This window comes from Alexandromys fortis, unplaced genomic scaffold (genome assembly GCF_014885135.2).
Source record: "Alexandromys fortis isolate MF-2015 unplaced genomic scaffold, M_Fortis_MF-2015_v1.1 scaffold_14, whole genome shotgun sequence".
In the NCBI taxonomy this organism is placed as follows: domain Eukaryota; kingdom Metazoa; phylum Chordata; class Mammalia; order Rodentia; family Cricetidae; genus Alexandromys; species Alexandromys fortis.
The window spans coordinates 13496102-13512619 of NW_026067910.1; the positions used below are offsets into that span (position 1 = coordinate 13496102).

General features: G+C 42.5%; 1 protein-coding gene across 2 annotated transcripts in view; it reads left to right on the plus strand.

Moving 5' to 3' along the window:
• The first annotated feature begins 437 nt into the window (after nt 1-437).
• Nucleotides 438-16518, plus strand: part of Ncoa7 (nuclear receptor coactivator 7) — a 140115-nt gene continuing 124034 nt past the window's right edge. The window contains exon 1 of one of the 2 annotated variants that reach the window (XM_050138082.1): nt 438-1003. The gene's annotated coding sequence lies outside the window, so the exon portion shown is untranslated. The remainder of the gene's footprint in view (nt 1004-16518) is intronic. The other variant, XM_050138081.1, reaches the window with a different exon arrangement.

A 16518-nucleotide genomic window follows, 5' to 3' on the forward strand; every position in this document is an offset into this window, starting at 1 on the left:
GGCCCGGGGTTGATGCAAAAACCTTCCCACCGATCTTCTCTCCAGTCTCCAGCCAAGAGTCGACTGGACCGCCCAATTGCTTCATTGCTTTGGCTATAATGATTGCAATTTGGCAGCTTACTGGATGTTGAACAGGGGACGGGAGAGGAAGGAGATGGTGGGCCCCGTTGCCAAAGTCAAGGCCGGAAAAGACAGAAGGTTGAATTTATGGTGGCCTGTGGTCCTGGACCTGGAAGGGAAAGTAAAGGGACCTTAACATTTTAGCAGGCGCCCCAACACCAGCTGTGCCCCTAAGCTTCATTTCCCTCCAAGATCCAAACCGTAGCCAGTTAGAAGGCATGCCATTAAGGGCCAGGTAAGCGGACGGTTCCCGGTATACAGATGGCCTGACAGTCGCCCGGGGCAGCGTCACAAAGGGCCGAGGCCTGCCGAGGCCGCGCGCGCAGCTCTCCGGGGCGGAGCCGCTGGGCCGGGTGTTGGGGGACTCGCGCCACCCCCGGGCTCTTCAGCCTGCGGCTCCGAGGTCGCACCGGGCAGGCAAGATGCCGCGGCTGCCTCCCGAACCGCTAAGCCGGGCCGCCGAGCTCTCGGGCCCCCGCCGCAGCGGACGAGCGCAGCGCGCGCCCCAGGTCGGGCGGAGCTAGAGGCGGGCACCGGGCGGGCGTCGCGCCACCGCAGCTCCCCGCCTTCCGCCTGGAGCGCGGCCGGTGCCCTGACTGTGGGCGCCGCAGCAGGCACCTGGGCGAGGCCTCGAGCATCCCGGTGGCGGCTGCTCGGGGCAGATCTGGACTTGGGGACCCCGCAGGAGCGCACCCCGCCGTTCTTGCCGCCTCGCTTCGCTCCTCTTCGGCGTCCGATCCTACCCCCACTCCCTGTCCCCTTCCTCCTCCCACCCCGGAGGATGCGCTCCCCCGCGCCCAGCGGCAGAGGCCACCGCTCCCAGAAATGCGTGCGCCCGAATCACTTCGCCCCGACCCGCGGAGCCCGCGCCCCCGCCCAGTAGGTAGGTGGCCGAGGCGGGGCCCGGCCTTGAAGGCCACCCGCTGCTGATGCTGCGGCCCGGGAGAACCGGGAGCCGCGGTCAGCAGACGCCAAACTTGCCTTCCTCCTGGGCTGCTAGCGCTCCGAGGTGTGCTAATGGCGTTGGGCGCAGCCCCCAGGGGACCTGAAACCCTCTGCTGGAACGTTCGAGGCCCAGCTGGGGCGTAGGGGCGCTGGACCCTTCCCGCCAACATTCCGGGGGACCCCTCGGTGGGGGTGGGAGTGCTTGGAAGGACAGGTTGGCGCGGGGCTTCTTCAGGGAGGAGACCATTGCCTTTTTCACTAGCTCAAGTAGACTATGTCATTGCATTTTAAAAGAGCATGGATCAGCTATCTCTTTAGCTAAAATGTAGATGTTGTTTTAGAGGTATTTTGGAGTGGTTGTGGCTGTTTGTGTGTTTTACCACTGGCCGAGTGGTATATGAAATCAGTGGTGCAAAAACTTTATTTTAGGTGCCAGTTTTAGGAAAATCCTTCTAGGAGTCAGATTACTTAGGTGATGGAAGAGGCCGGCGTCTAATCAGAGGATAAGCCAGAAGGGAAGCTATGAGGTTTGAGAGGTGCAAGTTGGATGGATACAGGTGTCGGAGTTGAGACTGAAAGATGCGCTTGTCAACCAGCAGAGGCAGTCTTGTCTCCAGCCGCCTCACTTCCAAATCAGAGCTGACCTTTGCCTTTCTGAGAAACTGATTGAGTCTTTCCCCCCCTTTTGTTCTATAAGTAAAATCCATACATTAGGGCTATTAGCAATATTATTTCCTCTTAGGCTGCCGATTTTCATTTTACACTAGACAACAAGGTTTAGAATTTTTGAAAAATGTATCATCGTAAACTCCCAATTTTATAGGCACGATTTTGGACTAGAGATTTTGGTGAACAAAATAAATACTAATACCAAGAGGACAGAATCTTCTTTTATTTCTCCCATTCTGTAATTCTTCTTCTTCGAATGCCTTTTAACTGTTTGTTGTTATTTGTTGAATGAATAAACTTGCATTTCACTATATGTATGTATAAAATCCCGCCCATTTAAAATGATAGTATGTTTTGTTTTGTTGCTAGTGCAATTAATTGTATTTTAAAAAATCGCTTCTTTCTATAAATGGGCAAACTTGGTATTTTTCATTGACATTTCTGGCCTCAGCAGCAAGGAAGGCAATTGTTCTCCATTTAGATTCATTCTGTGCCCATTTTCCAGTATTATAGCAATCGATTCTCTTTCAATGATACTTTCAAAAACAATTTAGAAAGCAGAGTTCATGTTTAAAAATATTCTTAAGTTATTCCAGAAGGAGCAGTGATCTGGTTAATAAGTAACGGCTTGTTTTAGAGTTAAACTGTGGTTTATTTTTAATATGTTTTCATTAAACTAAAGTGAAAACAAAACACTGAAGAGTCTATGGTTGCAAAGTGACCTCGCATATATTATATAGATACAGACTCAATTTGTTTTTCTTGTGAGGCTAAGGCCCAAGGCTTTCACTGTGTTAGGCTGATCTTGTTTGAGCTACGTCCTCAGCCCTAGAAATGACATTTTATCTATTTTCCTCTTAAAAATGAGCTATTTGGAAGATCCAGTGCCTTTTCTGTTTCAAAATATTATTTTAGGGGAAAAAGAGGGGAAAAAATCGCAGAAAGGATCAAACTGGATGCAAGGACAGCTCTATCACCTTCTGTTTACTTTTACATGATTAAAGTTTTGATTTGTCTTTCTTTCCTGTCACAGAAATTTAGTGAGCTGTTATTAACTTGTTTAGTTCTCTCCTTTGTGCATTTGTCTGGCAGAGAATATCTTCTGATTTTTGTGTGTCTCTCCCTTCCTCACTAGCCGTAATATTACCCAGAATCCTTAGCTGGTAAATAAGGTGAAGCATAGTATATTACTGTTTCTTCTCTAATCTAGTTGGATTGTTTCAAATATGGGTAAAGGAAACCTTTTAGATAAAAAGCAGGAAAACTGGGGAAATCATGGAAAGAGAGCTGTGAACAAACCAATGGTTATAGTTAATGAAAGCAAAGCAGGTTCCCATTCCCAATAAAGATAAAAGCATTTTTAGAGTCTTACTTATAATCAAAGGGTATTGCACAATTCATTTGCATTTTTCTTTCTTGCCAACCTGATACTTTTTAAAAGAACCGGTGGTTGCACTGAACCTTTTGCTTCTTTTAAAATTGTTATATTTTTATAAGTGTGGGGTGTCTGTGCACCTGCAGATGTGTCTATGCACCATGTGCGTGCAGTAACTGCAGAGGGCAGAAGGGGGCATCAGATCTCCTGAGACTGGCGTTAGCAGGGTGAGCCACTATGTAGATGTTTGGAATCAAACTCTGGTCCTCTGCCCTTGCTCTTAACCACTGAGCTATTTCTCTAGCTGCCCCTGCCCCACCTCACCAGTTATTCTGTTCGTTTAACAAGTAGAATTTGAACACTTTCACAATGTGCTGTAACTTTATGCTCTGGAATTAGTCAACCAAATAAGAAACTTTTCCTTATGTTGTATCTCCACGACATGATGTCAAGAGCCAACTGCAACCCTGCCTCCCATGTGCAGCACCACAGTAATGCAATACCAAGCTTAGGTTTCTGCATTTTATCTTTCTGTATTTTATTCCCGCTGTCATTTTATTTAGTTGTTTGTTTTTGAGGTTTTTTCAAGACAGGGTTTCTCTGTATAAAAGCTTTGGCTGTCCTGGAACTCTCTTTGTAAACCAGGCTGGTGTCAAGCTCACAGAGATCCTTCTGCCTCTGCCTCCGAGAGCTGGGATTAAAGGTGTGAGCTATTATACCAGGCTCCTGCCAGCCTTTATGAAACCCGTCTGTTCTTTGTTAAATGTGTAGTTTTTTAATCTCTCCCATAATTTTCTTTTACATTAGACAGAATCCTCTCAATTCACATATACTAGAATCAAAATTGTTAGGATTGTGGGAAAATATACAGAAGTAAATTTGTGTAATCTTGAATTTCAAATACAGGAAATGTATGGTTGAAGAAAAAAATTGTGTTTGTCCTCTCACTAGGTACATGAAATGAATTTGTGTATTCTGCACACACAAGAGAATATATATTGTATTTAATTTTAATAAGATCGGCCAGGTGGTGGTACATGCCTCTAATTCAAGCTCTCAGGAGGCAGAGATTCAAGGCCAACCTGGTTTACAGAGCAAGTTTTAGAACAGCCAGGCCTACAGAGAGAAACTCCGTCTCAAAAAAACAATAACAAAAAAGTGATAAGACTGATGGATTAAAAGCTGTTTCAATTGAACAAATGCCTTGCCATCTACAGTCTTCCTCTTGTCTAGAACAGTCTAGCTGGAGCTTTCTAAACTGTGTGCCTTGGTTTCCTTGTTCAGCATGCTTGACATCCCTCCGTTGTGTGCACTGTGAAAGATTCTCTGAGCAGACAGTGGGGAAAAAAGCTGCTGGTAGATCACTTCATAGGTGGGATTAGAGGAAGCGTCCCTATACCGCTCCTCTTTAAAGTCCCTGCAAGAAATTCTATTGGTCCCTAGGTGCCAAAGCCAAGCCATCCCTCCCCTGAACAGCCACTATGTGTGACTCTATTTCCATTACTCAAAGAGAGAACCAGATAGATGTCTCTATTTCCATCTTGTTGACTAGGAATTCAAGTCAGATGTACAACTCAAATTGTAATAATGGTGTGAAAAAAAACGTGTTATTAGTATTAGTGTTCTAAGTCCCCCTTGTGCAGCTTCTGTTTTACCCTGTTTCTCTTGAATTTGATCATTATCTAATTATAGTTCTCCTATTTCATTGAATTGCTTTATTTTAGATGACTCATCCTTAATGGAACAAGAAATAAATACAAAACATGAAGCCAAATAAATGAAGGCATTGCATAGTTGACCTCTGGACACAGGGTGTTTCTGATGAACCCATTTCAGATGGGATGCATTAGATGAGTTTTGAGCAAGTATTAAAATTTTGATACATTGGTGCTTGTGTTTACAGACAAACGGGAAACAGTATCATGCAGATTTATAAAACTAAATCCCACTTTTGTAAAGTCAAGTTCTACTTCTTTTTGAACTGTTGCACATCCGTGGCTGTTGGGAGTTGGTGACACCTTTCTACTTAGCTCACTTCCTTCTGGAACATCCACCTCATAGCTTGCTTTAGGTCAGAGAAAATGTTCTCTATAGCTGAACTAGCTGAACGGTCATTGCGCTGGCCAGTCTCACTTCCGTGTCCCCAGGCTGTGTGACTTAGCCTTGTTCTAATACGTCACCGCGGTCACCGCGGTCATTCTTCTCAGTGCCTTCAATTTGCCATCGTGTTTCAATGAGTGAGTTCCCTGAGTGAACTGGCCAGACTCTTCCCATTGTGGAGTCATGACAGCTAGGTTAAACCAGGTCAGTCGTTATTTACCACTGTGTGATACAATGATTGATGTGTTTGTATCTCAGGCTCACATAGGAATGGTCCCTCCTCTTTCATAGCTGGAAACCTGGACTCTGGCTTAAAAACCGTCTTAATTCAAGTGCAACTTGACATGTAGCATGAAGTTAGAGGAAGGTTTTCAAATAGACACATCTCCTTTAATTACCTTCAATTCTTTTTAGAAGCAGTTTTTTTTTTTTTAGACTAAATAATAGCTTCCAATGGCTTGCAAGGTGTGCACTGAACGTTTCCTCTCATTCCCAGACTCTGCTTTCCTGTCCATGGGTAGCCAGGGAGATTGTGGTTGAAAATCCTGCAGGGAGAGTTTTTTCTTAATCATATAGAAGTGTGAACAGAAAGCCTACTCATTTTCTCTCTACTATTTCTCTAACTCATCCTGTTCCCACCACCTGATCTGACATTCTATTTCCATTTGTGTCTCCACTAGCCTTACTGCTAAAGTTCCCTCTTCAGACTTTGTACACGGTCCCTGCAATGCATGCTTCTTTTAGCTTGCTCTTTTGGGCTCTGAAAACTTCATCTCCTGCCCCTCCCTCCTTGATGCTATTTGACCCACAGGCATTCTTAGATAAGCGCCCTTCCTTTGGTGACTGAACCTTTTAAAAAGTAAGACAAAAATCCAGTGTCATTGTGTACCACAAATGCTATTTGATTTATTGGCTCCAAATTAGGAATGTTGTTTTAGTAAAATAAAAATGGTTGTCACTTCATGTACATGCATGCTTCTCCTTGCTGTCCTGTTCCCTTAGAAAACACAGTCTCTCTTAGCTGATTCTGGTGGTGCACACCTCTAACCCCAGCACTCAGGAGTCAGAGTCAGGTAGATGGATCTCCGTGAGTTGGAGGCCAGCCCGATCTGTATAGTAAGCTCCAGAACAGCCAGAGCTACCTAGTAAAACTGTGACAAAACAAAACAAATGACCTCCACCAACAAAAAACAACCAGTCTTCATTTTTGTGAGCAAGCCACACAGTTCAGGTGTCGACTCCGGAGGCCTTTCTTAGTTGAGATTATCTAAACGTGTGGAGCTGTAATGGCCATCATAGGGCTCTGTCTGGAGAATTAGCAGATTAGGCATTTTCCTTAAGTAGGAAAACTGTCCTTTTCAAAGTGAACTGGTTTTGATTAACAAGTGGGACTGGTCAGCAACACAAATCAAAGTTAAAGTATTAACCGTCCATCCCTTTGTCTTCCCAACACATCTGAACTCCATCGAATACATGTCATTATCATTTCTAGCAATCCTGGATTAATGTAATAACTTCACCAGATATTGTGTCAATGCTCTTTTAAAGTAATCTTTGTATTCATAAGGATTCTTATTTGGGCGAGTCTCTTGTGTGCCTCCAATACTAGACTTTTCTCTGTGATTGGTACTTAAAGAGGGTGAATTGGGGGCTTCACAAGAAGAAAAGCACCCGTTAGAAGTTGAAAGCATTCAACTTTGCCCTCAGTAGATGACATGAGCAATCCAGAAAAAAAGCCCATCCTGAAAAATTACTTATTGTGTGAGTAAGACATTTTAAATTCTAACCCGGAGGATGTGCCAGGCACTCAGTTTATTACAAAGTACCTTGTATGGAGTGTTGGCTTTCATGACCTGTTAACAACAGTCTTTCACAGAGGTTAGCCCTATTTGTGTGAAATTTCTGGCTGGTCGATTATTATTGCAAACAAATTCCCGTGTCTTGCTGTTCAGGACGAATTCAGGAGACTTCTCCAAGTTCTGTCCTCTCCAGGTCCCTTTCCCTCTGTCATGCTGACGTCACCTTGCAAACATCAGGATTATAGATTTCTTTTCCCAAATGTGTTGATAGAAGGAACTGAGAGGGCTCCAGGCACCAGGGACCACTCTTATAGAGTATTATGTAGCCTCTACTGCATGGTGGAAATCACAGTTTAGACCATTGCTCTATCAGTTGGGAGGGACCTGCTTAGCTCTGTGTTCTTGGATATTTACAGCTGAGCTGGGATGATTTCCCCATCTATTAAGCCCCACTGAAATAGCGACCTAGCAGTATTCTTTGATGGTTTGAGTCGCATTCCAAAGTATGTTCCATTTAATAGTCCTTAACTTAAAAAAAAATCTAGTTAGGAAGAGAAATGGAAAATTCACAAACTAGGAACTTAAAACAGCTAAGACGTGAACAACCATTGGCTCGAGTGCATCAAAAAGATAGAGTTTGTTGTAGCCAGGTTATGAAAGTCAGGGAACAATGCTGACAAAGGAGAAACTGTTTCATATCACAAGGAGTCAGAGGACATGTTGCTCTCCATTAGGAGGAAGACAGTCTAGCCCTACAATTCCTCAGACCCAGTGATTCTGAATATACACCAAGGAAGTAATGAGGCAAGTGACAGAGTAGACAGGCAAGAACGCGATGCTGCTGCAAGTGACTTACAGGGTCACCCTGCTATCTGTCACCCGAGTGAACTTAAGCAGGTTGATTTCTCAGTCATCATCTGTCAAATGAGGATAATAATAGTATCTAGCCCTCCTACATCATCCCGAACATTAGATAATTTATATAAAGTACTTGGAAATTTGCCTGATGCAAAGTAAGCAATTCTCTTAGCTGTCGTCATGAGCATTATTATGAAAATTTGAGTCAATTCCAACAGTGAAACCATCTTAAAAATGACAGTGCATGTATACATAGTCATTAAAACAATGGTTTTGAACAATATTTAGCCACTTTAAAGGTATCGGATTGTGTGTTCAGTGGTGAGTCCAGTTTCTCTGGGAGGCATGTGTAGGGATGGAGAGTTGTCAAGAGAAGGGATCCTAACTTGATGTTAAGGTATGTTTACATAGAAGAAAGGCCAAACACATGATAAAATGTTGAAGCTTTTTTTTCCATTTGATGAGAGCATGGGTGACTTGTTTTCTTTTCCCCACATTTTGCTTGTTCATATTTTACAATGATTATCTAATATTACAAATTGTATACCTTAGAATTTCTTTTTGTGTTCCTGCCTTGTCTGTACAGATTGTATATTCACTTTGGCGTATTTTACTTTCCTTCCTTTCCAACCTACTGTAATTTCACTTCCTCGGTGACTTCACCCACACATCATCTGCTGCTATTTTCTTGCATTTAACTTTTTTGGTTTGTATATAGATCTGTTTCAAGTTTGTGGTGTGTATGGGTGTGTGTGGGTGTGTTGTTGATGTTGTTCTGGTGATGGACCCCAAAGCCAATTCTAATAGACCAGTGAGCTCGTCCCTGACCTCTCTTGAAAAATAGAACAAGTGAAAAGATGTATGTGGTGTTAGTGGGGGGTGACTTCTTCAGAACTTAGCTCGGTGACTACTGAAGAGGTGATAAGGTGCCACACTTGCCCGGGTTTGGAGTTTCACAGCTTCAGAGCTGCTGGCCGCTCCCACCCACATTCGTCTGCAGTCCCTCATATAGGAGAGGGATTCCTGCCTGCAAGCCTTCTCTTCCCTTTCCTAGCTGAAACTTTCTTACACACTTTTCCAGCCGTCCGCATCTGGCTAATATTTGACAAGCACTGTCGAAGCCACCCGTTCTAAGGGAACTAAATGCTGGCGTGCCATATTGCCTAGTTGTCCCTACCGTAAAATCACAGGGACTGCGTCTTTTATTGCTCTGTGGCCTTTTCAACACAGCATTGCCCACATGTTTATGGTGCACAAGAACATAGGCTATTGCTGTGTGACTGACCTCCTTAAGAATGATTGATAAGTTTTGGGTTCATTCATCTCCTTTGTATATGCTTCTTGTATTCCTGTATTTTAAGATTAGATTAGTATATATTTTGAGTCTCTTAATCATAGAGTATTAGCTTGAAAATCTAATTCTATATTTTCCTTCCAAAAATCTAAAACCCAAAGTGTTCTGTTTCAGAGGATGCCACGGTTGGTAGTACACGTGGAGTAGGAGTTCAGTAATGTTCTGATTAACTCTGCTTGTTATCATCCATAAAATAGTACTTGTTTGGTGTATTTTCATGAACCTGTCAGAGGATGTATTTAAGGTTTGCAGATTTATTAGAAGTTTATAGACCTTATATTTCCTGGAAAGGACAAAAATCCCAGGAAAAGATTTCTATAACTGCTTTTAAAGTCTAGACCAGTGGTTCTAAAATGGGATTCACACACCCCATCAGCTTTGAGAATAAAAGTTAGAATGTCTTTATCATTATGGTTTCTATTTTATATGTCCTATAAGTTATATCTCTTAGTGCCCAAGACATGGTTTTTATTGTTGTCATCAAAAATAGGATTTTAAGGTCAGATTTTTCTAGTGATATGGGATATGATTTTTTTTAAAGTAGAGATCTGAATAAAGACAAGAACTACTGTTCTGTTACCTAAGGTTGCTTTCGTTATTTAACAGTAAGTCAGAATCAATTTGGGCCTGGAGAGATGACTCAGGGACCTAAGTTGGGTTCCCAGCAGCCATGTCAGGCTGCTCACCCCTAACTGTAACTCCAGTTCCAGGTTATCCGACAGCCTTTTATGGTGTCCTCAGGTACCTGCCTCACGTGTGCAAACCTACCCCCATTCACATTTCAGTTATTAAAGTATTTTTTTAAATCCTGTGTCCTATTTCAGCTAGGAGCTGTGATGCATGTTCCTGTATGTCTCACTTTTCTATTGTTTTGAAGAGATACCATGACCAAGGCAGATTATCAAAAAGTTTCCTGAGGCTTATTGTTCCAGAGGGTTCGAGTTCACTGTCATGACGGTGGGTAGCATGGTAGCAGTAGCTGAGAGCTTGCAACCTGATCCACAGGCAGGAGGCAGAGAGAGCTAACTGGGAACTGCTCCTCCAGCGACCTCCAGTGACCCAGCTCCTCCAATGAGACCCAACCCCTTATCCTTCCCAAACAGTTCCACCAAGTGGGACCAAGCTTTCAAATATTTGAACCTAAGGGGACCATTATCAGTCAAACCACCCGACTGTGCAGACCTATCTTATCCTGTACAGGATAGGCACATCCCATGCCTTTTCAGGATTCAAAGTTGGGTTGTAAAGAATACAGAGGAGTGAAGTAGAAAAGGACACAGGTCGAGCAAGAGTGCCCTGAGAAACCTAAGCAGTGTGATTTTTCTTCCCTGAGAATTGCTGAAGTATGATGTGTGTGTATACATAATACACACGTATTCTAAGAATACAGTCAATTCTGTTTTATGTTAAAATATTTTATTGATTATCAGGTCATTTCTTATGCAGTTATCTACTGGTAACTGGTATTGACTGGATGAATATCTACTGTTATTCAACATAGTCTTTGGCAGGTCCCTGCATGGCATTCTCATATATGTCCTTTAAATGATGAGAGGCTGTGGCACACTAGTCCTGGTGGAAAGTAAAGTTTTTCCAATAGGAACACTGTAATATAGAAAAGTGATTTAAGAACAGTATATTTTCATGTTAGGCTTGTCATGGCAATGTACTATAAATACTATAAATACGGTGGCTTAAAATGGCAGAAATTGGGACGCAGTGTTTAACCACTTGTTGTTCTTGCAGAGAACCCGGGTTTAAGTCCCAATACTCTATGGAGGCTCAAAACTATAATTCCAGTTCTAGAAGATCTGACACTCTCTTCTGGCCTCTGAGGACACCGGGAAAGAATGTTGTACACATGCAGGCAAAACACTCAGTACACATAAAATAAAGTATCTAAAAAACATAGAAACATGTTTTCTCACAGTTCCAAAGGCAGATGTCTTCCAATCTGCTTATCAGCAAAGATACATTTCTTCTGCAGAGGGATCCCTCTTTGCCTCTTCTACTTCGGGTAACTTGCTGGTGGTCCTTGCTAGTCCTTGGCTCATAGCCACATACTCTAAGCTCTGCCTCTTTCTTGACCTAGCATTCTCTCCATGTGTATTAATGCATGGTCATTTATAAGAAAGCCACTGTATTGATTAGGACTCCACACACTGATTATGACCTCATCTTAACGAATTGCATCTTCAGTGGCCCACTTTCCAAAAAAAGCCCCAGGATGAGGAACTGGAGATTCTGAGTTCAATCTGTGGTTTTGGGGGGTGATTCTATTCAGCTCCTAACATCAAGGAATATAAAAGTCTTCAAATGAATATCTCAGGCTATACAGGGTATCAGCAGATGTCTTCTTAGTGAATATTCTATATCCATGCAAATTGGATATGGGATAAAACAACTGGAAGAAAAGGACCATCCTTGACTGCTGATGCCATGTGGCTACTTCTCTTGGTGGGTTCTGATATCCCAGGACTGGCTAGACCTCCCTATAAACACAGTTATGTTCTCCTGAGTTTTGGTCTTTCTGATGAAAGTCCATATGTGGGTCAGGGTGTTTCTGAAGTCATATTGGACTTTGGGCTCTACAAATCCTTTACCACAGCTTCCAAACCTCAGTGGCTTTAGACTCACAAGTATTTATGTCACGCTGACCAGCCTGCAGGTCGACTGCGGTTTGGCTGCTGTCTGCTGAGTTTGGCAGTGCTGAGTCCCAGGTCTGTTCCCCATGTCCTTTCTCTTTGTCCTCAAACTGAAGAAGGAACAGCAGCCACCCCGAGTCTCACCAGATATCATAGGGTTCTGTGTCACAGTCTAAGCTGCAGGTCAGACATCACATGACTGATCAGGTGGGGATGAGGAAGTACCCTTTTGTGCGCTGGTTAATGTTGGTTGTCAGTTTAGCAAAATCTACAATTGTCTGGGAAGGAAGTCCCAGTGTGGGATTAGGTTGACCTGTGCCCCATTTAATTAAGTTTCTGGGAAGACACACTCTGTATGTGGGCAGCACGATTTTAAGGGGTGGGCTCTGGACTGAATGAAAAAGAGGAACGCATCCATACAGTACTTTCTGCTCCGGGACTATGGATGCAAGATGGCCATCTGCCTCCTGCCACTGTGACTTCCTGGAAATGGACTGTCACCTAGAACTGTGAGCCAAAGCAAACTTTTTCTCCCTTCAGTTTTGTGTTAGAATATTTTATCACAGCCACAGAAACAAATACCCTGTACTAGTGTAGACAGCAGGCACCGTGTGCCCGCACCTGTAGTAGTGTAGACAGCAGGCACTGTGTGCAGACACCTATACTAGTGTAGACAGCAGGCACTGCCTAGCAAGCATGTGATGGGGGAGGGAAAAGAGTACATAACATCAATCCAGTCTACCACAGAGAATTTTACAGAGACCTTTTGTATGGAGCAACTTAGGAAACCTTTCAAAAGAAAAAGTATTCCCCAAGGCTTGTTTCTTGACCCAGATACTTAGAAAATTGTAGAAAAAAAAGTCCCTCCGAAAGGTCAGAGCACTTCACAACGCTGGTGCAATTTCAGACTGTACTCATTTCTCCTCCTACGGATAATTGCTTGTTGAGTTATTTTGTACTTGTTTGCTTGTGACAGGATCGTGCCTGTTTCAGTCTAGGCCGACATAGACCACACTCTGTATCCTACCCTAAGCATCAGTAAGAGGCCATGTTCCTGCCTCGGCTTCCAGATGCTGTGATTGCATCCTTGAGTGCTACAGAGGTCCTTTGTCATGCTTTGCTTCCTGGACTCCAGGTGCTGAGCTCACCCCTGCTTACACTTTGTCATCCAAAGCAAAGTGCACATCTGCTCATTAGGTAGACAAAGCAGGCTGGGTGAGCTCTACTGCTCCCTGGGGAGTGCACTAAGGAGACAGATTTACATACAGGAAGAAGCTGTCTGCAGAGTGCATAACACTCTGACAAGCTTACATGAATGATTGCTTAAGGAAGCATCCCACCTTTTCTGGAACTATGGTGACCCATGTGGCCTGACCTTCCCCTGTCTCCTACTCCTTTTTTTTTTTTATACTGAGTATATGCAACTTTTTTCTTTTAATGAAAATAAATTTTTTCATATATTATGGTTTCGCCTTCCTCTATTCCTCTCAGTTTTCCCCACATCCCCTCCTATTCTGATCTATGCTCTATCTCTCTTTAGAAAGCAAGCAAGCATCTATGCAATATTAAAAGGCAAATCAAAGCCAAACAAATTGTAACGGCAGAACAACTGAAAAAGAAAAAGAAGCAAAGGAAAAAGCACCAAAAATGCCTATGGATGCAGAGACACACACATTCACATACTCAAGAATCTAATAAAAACCCAAAACTTGTAACCATATTATATATGCAAAGGGCCTGTAAAGTAGGAAAAAAAATACTAAAAAAGCAAGCAAACAAAACCCACCCTGATTTAACATTATGAAACAAAGAACCTCCAAAAACACCTTTGAGTTCAGTTTGTTCATTGGACATCTACTGCTGGGCAGGGGGCCTACCCTTAAGAGTGGTGAGCTTCTCCAGTGAGCCTGTTTCGGAAAATACTTTTTCAAGTGGTTACCTTCCGGATTAGGGAGGGGTGCATGGAATCACATTTCCTTTCAGCTCCAGGGCCCCATCTGGAGTAGACCCAGGCAGGCCCTGAGCACGTTGTCACAGTTGCTGTGAGTTCAAGTGTGGTCCAACCCTGTTGGATCCTTTTGTTGTTCTCCACCTCCCAAACCTCCATCCCCCAAGCCCCAGCTCCTATGCTCTTTCTGCTTCCTATTGCACAGGATTTGCTGAGCGCTGAGGGGAGGGATTTGATGAAGGCATCTCCTTTAGGACCTTGTGTTCCAAGGTCTCTCACTCTGGTGTTGTCTGAGTGTGGGTCTCTGTATCCCCATCTGCTATAGGAGGAAGATTCTCTGATGATTGATGAAGACACTGATCTGTGGGTATAGCATAATGTCTTTAGGAATCATTTTATATCACTGCATTCGTTTAGCAGAATAGTAGTAATGGTTTCTTCCTGGGACCGTGGTCTATATAATCACAGGTTCTTGGCAGTGCTGGGTCTGGGTTCCATCTCATGGAGTGGGCCTTAACTCAAATCAGATATTGATTGGTTACTACAACACGCTTTGTGCCACTATTGCACCAACCTGTCTCATAGATCACTCTTTCTTTTAGATAGAAGGTTTTGTTGCTGGGTTGGTGTTTACTTTTCTCCTTTGGTAAACTGGTACCAACTTGACTTCTTTTTGTTCCGTGAGTTGTTGTGTAGTTTTTGTCTTCAGCAATAGAGCCTTACTGTCAGTTTGTGGGGAGCCATTTGAGTTGTTTGGGGGTTCTCATGGGACCCCTTTAGACAAGAACTTGATTAGGTGTAATCTATTCCCAGTACTGGAAGCTTCGTTAAATGAAGAGATATGTCCAGTTTGGGCTCTCTCTACCCTGTTACTTGGCAGTTTCATTTAGGTCCCTATATATGAAATTATATTTGTGTGTGTGTTTGTGTGTGTGTGTGTGTGTATGTGTAATTTCTACTGTTTTAGGTTTCCGTATGACCCTCAGATAGCCCTTAGTATTAGTTGTCCTTTCTGTATTACCTCCTTTCCCTCCTTTACCCCCTAGTTTGATCCTCATATTCTAATATGCTTACCACCCCCTACACATACATCCATAACTATTCTATTTTCCCTTCCTGGGAAAATCTATTCCTCCCTCCTAGTCCCTTACCTAATCTCTGTCATTCCATGTATTGTAGCCTACTTATGGAGAACTTAACAGCTCATATCCACAATTAAGAGGATATACCCCATTTTTCTCTTTCTGAGTTACGTCACTCAGGATGATTTTTTTTCTAGTTCCATTTACATGCAAATTTCTTTTTTTTAAATGACTGTGTAACACTCCATTGTATGAATGTACCATATTTCCTTTATCCATTTTTCTGTTAACACCTAGATTGATTACAATTTCTGGCAACAATGAACGCTGTAGAGTAAGTGTCCCTGTAGTAGAATGAAGTGTCTTTGAAGTGTATGGTAGAGTGTAATGAATCTTGAGTTAGCTCCATTCTTATGTTTTTGAGAAACTGCCACACTGATTTCCATAATGGCTGTGCAAATTTGCACTCCCACCAGCAATGGGTGAGTGTTCCCATTAATCTACATCTTTGCAGTATGAGCTGTCATTTGTTCCATTGATAATGGTCGTTCTGGTTTGTGTAATATGAAATCTCAAAGCAGTTTTGATTTGCATTTCCCTAATGACTAAGGATTTTTGAACATATCTTTAAGTGCTTCTCAGCCATTTTAGTTTCAACTTTTGAGAATTCTGTTTATGTAGGCACCCCATATTTAATTGGGTTATTTTTTTCTTGATGTCCAGTTTTCTGAGATCTTTATATATTTTAGATATTAGCCCTCTGTCAGATGTGCAATTGGTAAAAATCTTTTTCTATTCTGTAGGCTACTTTATCCAAATGATGATATCCTTTGCCTTACAGAAGTTTTACAGTTTCATGAAGTCCCGGTTATTGTCTTTTTTTTAGTGCCTGTGCTATCAGAGTTCTGTTACGTCTTTTCCTGTGCGCACTGGTTCAAAATTATTTCCCGCTTTTTCTTCAGTCCGATTCAGTGTGTATGGCCTTATATTGATGCCTTTGATGAATTTGTAGTCAAGTTTTGTGCAGGATGATAAGTGTGGATCTATTTGCATTCTTCTATGTGCCATTATCCTGTTTGATCAATACCATTTGTTGACGATACCTTTTTTTTTTTTCCAGTGTGTATTTCTGGGCTTCATTATCAAAAATCAGGTATCCATAGATGTGTGGACATACGTCTGGATATTCAGTTCAATTCCGTTAATCTGTATGTCTGTTTTTGTGACAATATCATGTTGTTTTATTACTCTAGCTATGTAGTACAATTTGAGGTCAGGGATGGTGATTCCTCCAGAAGTTCTTTTGTCATTTGGGAGTCTTTTAGTTATCCCGATGTTTGTGTGTATGTGTGTGTATGTGTGTGTGTGAACACATGCGTGCGTGTCAGTGTGTGTTTTCATATGAATTTGAAAATTGTCCTTTCAAGTTCTGTAAAGAATAGTGTTGGAATTTTGATGGAGATTGCATTGAATCTGTAGACTGCTTTTGGTAGAATGCCCATTTTTTACTATATTAATACTACTTATCCATGAACATGGGAGGTCTTTCCATCTTCTGATATCTTCTTCAATTTCTTTCTTCAATGAGTTGATATTTGTAGCACATACGTCTTTCTCTTGGTT